Raw genomic sequence first — 9,070 nt, 5'->3', positions numbered from 1 at the left:
GGGGGGGGGGGGGGGGAGGGAGGAGGGGGTTTGCAGCGGCTGCGTCTCCCGATTGCTTTAAGCTCATTTGCCAGAGAAGTTCATCGAACTGACGCACACGGGCTCGGTGGACTCTCTTCAATCAGGCTGCGGATGGTTAAGTGAAGGTGGTTGCAACCGCTCCTATGCTGATACGCGAATACCTGCACCAGGAGCTGCACCTGGTTACCTGAACCCAACAGGGTTCATCCTTTAGCAAGAGCAGACCTTCCTACGGTGCCTTCCAGCAAAGTCAACGACGACCAAGGTTAACATCCCGGATAATTAATAGCCTGTTTGTTTGTTTTACAAACAACCTTTTCAGATGCTCAGACCAATCTCATTCATCTTAAACAGATGAGAAAAGGCACAAGTCCAATTAAAAACAAAATCATTGAATCGTTTGCAAATCACCCTTATCTTCATCCTAAGGCTCTACCAAGCACCATCACCGCGGCGGCGCTCGGCCCTCCTCTGTGGCTGGGAGCAATTCTGGAGGAGCGTGTGCTAGTCCCTGGTTTCTCCACGGCTGTGACACCGGCTGTGCCCACACCAAGGTGGGAAATGGGAACGCTGCCGGCACGGGAGCAGGGCGATGATCATGGGAATGGGGCAATGGTCACGGGAATGGGCAATGATCACGGGAATGGGGAGATGACCATGGGAATAGGGCGACTATCACAGGAATGTGGGGATGACCGTGGAAACGGGGAGACGATCAGAGAGGAACGGGGAGATAACCATGAGAACAGGGTGATGCTCATGCAAATGGAGAGATGACCATGATGGAAGTACCCTGCTTGCCATGATGCTCTGCCCTTTCAACTCCTGATCTCATGAGGTAGGAAAGGAATTTTTGTACCTCTGGGAGCCATTTTTGTGGCACACGAGCTTCAAGCCCTTCGCTGTGGTTGTCTCTCATGCCTCCCATGCAGCACCCACACTTTCTGCCTGCAGAGCTCAAAGCAGAGTCATTCACAAGGTGTGAACAAGCGATGGAGGTATTTTAAAAGTCATCCCATGGCTGAGTTGTCCCTGCTGTGATTGGTGAGTGCCTTCAGCACTCTGCTCTTGCCCTTCACCAATGCTGAGACTGCCCACGGTGCGTAGGGGAGACCGAAGCTTCCCCCACCCAGCCCAGGCACGCTGCTTCAGGTCCCTCTCTGCCTCTGTGGGTCCCTCTCAGGTCCCTCTGTGGGGACACCTTCTCCACATCATCCCTTTGGGGCTGTGACCTGGGGACAAGCTACACCAGCACAGCACCTGGAGGGGACTGGATGCTGCTGGTGGGATCCCAGTGCTCAGGCCAGCACCAGTGCCACAAACAGGTGAGCAGCCTGACCTTAACAGAGATATACAAGCTCGTTTTCTCTTTGGCATCAACGGCAGCGCTGGTGCCCACCTGACAGTGGAGCTGGGCTCCACGCGCTAATGTGCCGTGTGGGCTGTGCCAGGGGTCAACTGCTCCTCACCCTGCTCATCCTCACTCGCCCCAGGGAGTTCGTTTGCTGGGACTGAGCAGAGATCGATCCCCCATTCCCCCTCCCCATCCCAGGGAAGGGGTTGGCACATGAGTTACAAACTCAACGACCAGCTGATAGCTGAGTATTGGCTCGCTAATTAAACCAGCAGGGTTCAGTCAATCATTAAATTGGATTGAATTAAATTGAATTAGATGGTGGCGGTGGGCTAACATCCCAGGGCGAGCCCGGCTGCCAGGGCTGTGATGGGAACTCCCTGCACAGCACATCCCAACAGAGCCAGTGCGCTGCAACACGGGTGTGATAGGAGGATCACTGACTGCTTCCCTTTGGAGGAACGTCCCCCAGGAATAACTGATCTCCCAGCCCGTATGCACTGGACTCAGCTGCTGGGTTTCTAGGGGAGAGGGTTTCTCCAGCTGGCCTTTAACCAGCATCAGGAAGCTGATGTCCATGAGGCCTGACCCTCCTGCTTTGAAGTCAAAGACAAATAGCGGTGGAGGAAGCTTGTAAAGACCAACTGGCTCCTTTGAATGTAATACGATAAAACAACATGTGATAATTGATAATGGGAGGAGATCACCCTCCTCCCTTTTAGGCATACTATCATCCCCGTGCACAGAGGCAAACTGGACCAGGACAGAGCTCCTTCACGCCTCTGAGACCAAGAAGTGATGTACCAGCATGAACAGAAAGGGCGAGCTGCAGCAGAAGAGACACATCCTACAGCCACTGGGGCTATCACAGTCTCTGCTGGATGCAGGAGGGTGACAGTGGCTGGGACATGCTCCTCTGCCCCTGCCTCTGTGTTGTCCTGAGCTGGGGAGCGACCGGGACGTGCCCAAGGCAGGCAGCAGCTCCAGCCTGGACTATATCTCCTGTTCCACAGCAGAAGCTGTGTTTTGCACCCTTTCACTTGCATGTTGGTGGTGAAAACCTCCAGGCAAAAACCTCAAGGCCAACCTTATGGGACAGAAAAGCCACCAACGAGCCCCAGAGCAGTGGCTGAAACGTGGCTGTGCCGCTGGAGCCGCTGAGCGGGACGAGCAGCTCCCCAACCTGCCGGGCTCAGACCCGCTCATGCCCCGGTGTTTGGGCCCACTGATGGACAACCAGACAGGTTCCCGCCGGCCCAGCTGGCGAGAGTTCAAAGACCAGAGAGGGGCTGCGGTGCCAGGCTGCTCGTGAGCAGGCGGCAGCTATAAAAAGCCCTGCAATTGCCTTCCAAGCTGGTGATTCAATAACAAAACGCAAAAGTAATATTAAAGCTGCCTGCTGTGCCAACTGCTGGCTGTCTGCAGCAATAAAAATGCCGTAAATCAGCTCCAATTAAAGACTGCACAGAGTCTAACAGGAGGCTCCTGTGCTGCACGCTGTTGCTTGCCACTTGCAGGGGACTGGAGAAGGTCAGAAGGTGCAGTGCTATGCAAATCCTTACTTTTGAAGTACGAGAGGGTTTTACGGTGCTAGGAGAGTTGGCAGTGTCTGTGCCTCATGTCCAAAGATGATGCAGGGCTCGGGAACGTTCTTCCATGGTTTTCCAAGCAGGTACGAGCTCTCGGGGTCAGGTCTGAAGAATGTGAAGTTGCTGTTAGCCCTGGAAACCGCAGTTGGGCAGTCTGGTGGGACCTGCTGGCATGCTTTGGGCACATCCGTGCCTTCCCTGGGTGGACCTCGAGGAGCTCACACGTCCTTGCAAGGCAGGGAGACTTCCCAAAGGCATTATTTGTCTTTAAAAATGGGCTCTGGGCTCCTAAGGCACCCCAACAGCCAACAGCTCTCTGCTCCTGGTGGAAGGTTTCTCCCCTGTAGTCTGTTGGATGCCACTCAGCTCAGTTTTTGGCCATGTGCTCCTTGGAGTAGGCTCTGAAGGGGTTTTCTCCAACATGGCATGTCAGGGCATTCAAAAAGCCCATGAGAGCGGGTGGACGGCAGGCACGTGGAGCTGGGATGCAGGAGGACAGGCTCAGTTTCCAACGCAGGTCCCATCCTCTTCCAGCAGCACATCCCATGGGCTGGGGAATGCCTGGGGCAGCCCTGGACCAAGCGTCCCCTCAGTTCTAGGTGTCCCACCCACCCTGGCATGGTCCTGGCATCACCCCCGGCCCTGCAGAGAACGGCCAGCTCTACCGTGCCTTTGCTCCTTGGTGAAAGGGCAGTGCCAGGGCTTCCGCCAAAGGCGCTGGATATGCCCAGATGGGAACCGTTCAGCACTGTTTCTTCTTTGCTGATCCTTTAATTGGGTAAAAAAATCGATGGTTTTAGTTAAATCTCTGTCAGAAAGGAGCGATTGGTCTCGGATGGAGGTTCTGGCCCAAGAGGAAGGATTTGGTCCCTTCAGCCTGGCCAAGGGCCACCATGGGGTGGTGAGAATTGAGCCCTGGGCGGTTGCCCCGTGCCCACTTCCCAGCCACAACGAGAGCTCAGCTCTCCCACCCCGGGGCTTTGGTACAGCGAGCTCTTCCAGGGGCAGCTCCTCGATTTCTGCCCAGCCCCTCCAGCGTGTGGCCACTCCAAACCCTGGACCGTGCAGGGGACCCATGTTCCTTGGCATCACTTTTGTATACACCAAATCTCAAAAAAACCCACCCACTCTGCTGGATATGCCCAGCTCGTTCTAATTTAGTTCAAATTAGAAAATGTTCTGTGAGCTCCAGAGCGTGGGCAGAGGGACAGGGGAAGGTCAGTGAGGGGATAAATGGGGTTTCCAGCCGGAGCAGCCAGGGTGGGTGCCGTACCGGTACTGATGCACAAGCCTTGCCTGGGGGCAATGAAGACAGGGCATGAGAGAGCAGGCTACAAATAAACACCACATCCAAAATGCGAGGAGGGGAATCTTTCCCATCGGGAGAGGTATGCCTGACGTGCTCATCCCGCTGGCATCTGAGCACCTAATCTTGCAGTTGTGCTGAGTAAAGGCAAGTCCTGGACGAGGCAGAGATCCCCAGGGAAATGTGTCCTTTGCAAGTGGCTCCATGGGAAACCTCCACCATTTTCTTTATTTTTTTTTAAATCTGCAAAATCCTAGCTAGGTTGAACTAGATCCTAAGGTCCATTCCAGCTTGTATTACCTTCTGATCCTAATATGCCTAAGAAATGTCCCATCCGGCCTTTCTACTAAATCCTTTTCCCTTAAAAACAGTACTGCAAGGCAAGCGAGACGTGCTGCTGCAACGTGAACTGGTGTAACTGGGATGAGAATCCGGCCCGGTGAAACGCAAGCTCCCAGCTAGCCAGAAGTAAAAGGGCAGCTCCCCAAACCTGCCGCACGTGGTTTTCCCGGGGACAATTTCCGATCTCAGGGTGTGGTGAGCAAGGCGGGGGAGGACAGATCTCGCAGACAAGTTCCTGCTTTGAGGGGAAAAGGGAGGTTCAGATTTCTGTCTGTTTTTTAGCAGAGCCTTGTGAATGAGCCCTCCTTTTCCTTGAGGGAAGAGAAACGCATGCCAAACCCTCGCGCGGAGGGTGGAAGGCATGGTTGCGAATATCCTGCTCTACCTCCCCAGCCTCTGCTCCTTCCCAGCGTGATGGATGGAGGAAGAAGGAAGGAAGAGAGAAAGCAAGGAGCGGGTGAGCACAGGTCCCTGTGCATGACTGGGTCTTGCTCCTAGCATGATTGCAGCAGGATGATCTGAGATGGATCTCATCCCAGGTCCTACACTTCAGCCCTTCACGTTCAAAGAGGCTTGAGATTTTCGGTGGAGGTTCTCGCCTTCCAGCACAACCTGTTAGCAAACGGCCACGCGGCTGTCGGAGGTTTGCTCGGAGGGAATGCAAATCTTTCGCTCTGCTGCTCAGATCTTGACTCATTTGCTGCAGAGGTGGCTATTTTTGCTGATCTGACATCAGGTTCACAGCAGCCTGCCCGACCAACTATTGTGCAATCCCCTTTTGTGAGTAAGAAGCAGACTTTCCATTCCTGATTTAGCTAACTTTTTAAACTATCCAGGACTAAAATATATGATGGGTGAGACAATGAAGCTCATATTTGGTACTGATCCCTGCGCGGCACCCTGGAGAACACCTCCTGTTTCAGAACTTTTCCTATTGACATATGAGATAAAATAAACGGTGCGGTCCCGGAGGAAAGCATGCTTCAAGAAATAAGTGTAACCTCATCTTACTGTAATTTATTACACCTCGGAAACCTTTGAAACTCAAGCATTAAGCATGAGGCTTGAATTTCCAATTCCTTTCAAGCTTCTCCCATAGAAAAGTTTACTATAAAGTAATTTTATTGTGGAATAATTTTTCTTTTATTCCTACACTTCTCTGTGTTTTGATCCCATGCAACAAAGCAGCCAGTTTTTTACATGAGCAATTCTGCCTTTTCCTCGCGCCTTCCTTCTGAAGGTGTCAAAGCACATTATACATCAAACGTGACCTCACCTCTGAAATGGCAAACGAGCATAATGAAGTCTCTTCCCTTTGCAAGGTGAACAAGGGCAGGGAAGGTACCGCGGCTGCCCAAAGCCACGGCGAGTCAGGATTTGAACTGGAACCCAAATCCACATAGATTTTATTCACGTGTCCTCTTGTCACCACTAAGCACAGACCATGTCTGTGCATATGCAACTTCTGCATTTAAACATTCAATTCTAAACCCTGGCTCAGTATTGTTTGGTACTTGAAGTTCTGGAGAAAAAAAAAAATGACCCAGAAAGATGTTAAGACGTCCTGCTCTGCAGAGACGTGGGGCTCCTGAGGGAGGCCAGACCTGGGTCTGTACGTCTTGGAGATGTGCCCAAAACCTGCCGCAGTCAGAAAGCAGGGCAGGGAGGGAGGACGCCAGTCTCTGCAGGAAGCAAAGGTGTCAAATAATCAAGGAACGAGGGTTGCTTGGCTTATTTGTGGATGCTGGGAGGGACATGGGATGGAACAAACAGCTGTTGGATGGCGGTTGTGTGTTTTCCCCTTGCAGAAGTTTGCTCTGCCCAGCACAGTCTGAAGCAGACTGGGGACGGAGGTGCACATCACCCAGTACAGAAATTAGCTTTCCAATACATGACACCAGTAGTAAGACCTCTAAATTGGAAAAGAATGGAGCATTTTTTGCCTAAATCCTCCACGTGTTTTAAAAATCTCAAGCAGTGCTTTAAGCTTAAGTGGTTCTTATTTACCTGCTTGGGTTCCAGCTCTGGAAACACCCACGGGGATATGCTTTGCCTTAAGCACATGCACGCCCCAGTAGCAGCGGCACCATTAGCCTTCTGTTTAAATGTAGGGAAACAATTTTAGGATTAGGGACTAGCTGAGTTTCTATATGAAATAAAAATCTTCTATGAAAGACGTTTCTTTCTGCTCTTTCCAGTCTCCTGGGGAAGATAAAAATACCATCTTTCCCTCCATGGGTTAAAGATGTTCAGTGGATTTGGGGAATTCCTTCTTAACACTGGTCTGGATAAAAATAATTGTGTGATAAAAATAATAACTCAATGCTATAACCCTGACACACTCCACGTGGCATCTATGGGATCCTCAAAGATTTTCCATGGAAATAATTTTCTAAATGAAACTAAAGTCTTCAACCAGCTTGTCTCTAGAATAATGTTTTCTGTGTGATGTTTCTATTTTTCTTTTAAAAGACACTGTATGCCTAAAAATGGAAGTTTTATAACAGAAGCCTGAAGCAGCGTGACATGAAGGTGCCAACCCGGAGCATGAGGGCGTTGGGGTGCTGCACCATCCCGAGGCCTGAGCCACTCACAGGGGTGTCCGTAACCAGTGCATGATGCTGCTCCGTGGGCGCGTGGTTTTTCCAAAGGAAGTAAAATAGTTATCGGGCTGCTCCATTGCAAAGCCCTGGTGCTGCCGAGGGGCTGGCATCACTCCGTGAACGCTGTCCGAGCATCTCATGGAGACCTGTTGGCTGAGCGAGGAAAAATTATAAATCCTGGGAGCCGCAGCATGCTGGATGCCTGCATTTAAGCAACCCGAAGTCCATGCGGTGTTGGCCTGGCTCTGCTGCCTACAGCAGCTTGCCACGCAGCTCAGCCGTCCTGGCCCCGGGAGTGGCAGTCCTTGCAAAGCGAAAAACAGCTGGGGAGTAACCAGTTCAGCCTTTCGGCTTTCATCTACCTGCGTTTGCGAGTCAACACCCTTATTTTTCGGTGAAACAGGATGTACGAGACCTCCCACTGAAATGGTAATTAAGAGGGAGACTTTCATATAAATCCAAGTGCCATGAGTTGCGCATGAACTGATTTGTGTGCAGAGATGAGCAGAGATGACCGAATGATTTCCAGCTCCGTGCCAGAAGCCTGGTTCCCCCCTGGTTTGCCTTTTTGCCTCCCCTTTTGAACCGAGTAACCCATCCAAAAATGTTAAGTTGTATTGAAATGGCAGGTGCTACTGTAAAACATTTCCATTTCTGCAGATAGTCCATAGAAAGTCCTGCTTCCTAAGCATGCGGGAAATGGGAGACATCCTTACTCCTCTCCCCAGGCGCTGCCTGACACCCCCAGCCCTTCCCGGGATTCCCCCAGTGCAGCTTCGCCCTGGGCCAGACTCGATGCTCCTTCCTGCCACTTCTCTCTGCTCCTCACCCTGCTCATCCACTGGGTCAGAAGGATCTGCTGCAAATTCCTTCCAGCCAAATAGCTCTAATTCCTGAGCCACTTGCATTTGCATTTGGTCTGGGCGGAGAAACGAAACCCACAGCTCCGGAGCTGAGAACCCTTGATGCTCTTAGTTACCCGCTCGCATGCAGGGCTGGAGCGAGCCCTGGTTGTGGTGAGAGGTTGTGACCATTCCCCAGAGGCTGAACGCTCCACATGTGATCCCCGAGAAGCTCTCTGAGCCAGGGAGAGAGACATGGGAAAGATTTTTGAAAAAAAAAAAAAACAAAACAGGGAAAGCCATCATGGTGTTGAAGCTCTCCGTAACTGTGGCCAGCAGGGCGAGGGAGGGGATTGTGCCCCTCTGCCCCGTGGGGTGAGACCCCCCTGCAGTGCTGCATCCACTCTGGAGCCCCCAACAGCAGAATGACCCGGACCTGTTGGAGCGGGGCCAGAGGAGGCCCCGGAGATGCTGGGAGGGCTGGAGCCCCTCTGCTGGGAGGACAGGCTGGGAGAGTTGGGGGGTTCAGCCTGGAGAAGAGAAGGCGAAAAAGGGGAGACCTTATTGTGGCCTTCCAGTTGCCCCGAGAAGCTGTGGCTGCCCCATCCCTGGAGGTGTTCAAGGCCAGGTTGGACGGGGCTTGGAGCAACCTGGGCTGGGGGGAGGTGTCCCTGCTCAGGGCAGGGGGTGGGACGGGGTGGCCTTCAAGGTCCCTTCCAACCCAAACCATTGTACGATTCGATGATCTCGAAATCCCAGGCAGCAGCAGTGCCGGAGTACATGGTCCAGCAGCCCCCCGCAGCGTTCCACCCAAACCCCACCCAGCACTGATTTTCTGGGCCCATGAAACTCTTGGAGATGCAGCAAACAGCATTTATATTTTTGTTTTTGCAGCCTCCTGCCTACCCACCAGATCCAGAAAAGGAGCTGGCAAACGGGCGAGAGCTCCAAAAAGCCTCAGGATTACGTTTAAGGAAGGGGAAAACCAGGGCTGCTCGGAGGAGCTCGGCCGC

The sequence above is a fragment of the Charadrius vociferus genome, unplaced genomic scaffold, assembly GCF_000708025.1.
Source record: "Charadrius vociferus isolate BGI_N301 unplaced genomic scaffold, ASM70802v2 scaffold532, whole genome shotgun sequence".
NCBI lineage: Eukaryota > Metazoa > Chordata > Aves > Charadriiformes > Charadriidae > Charadrius > Charadrius vociferus.
This window is presented reverse-complemented; position numbering follows the sequence as displayed.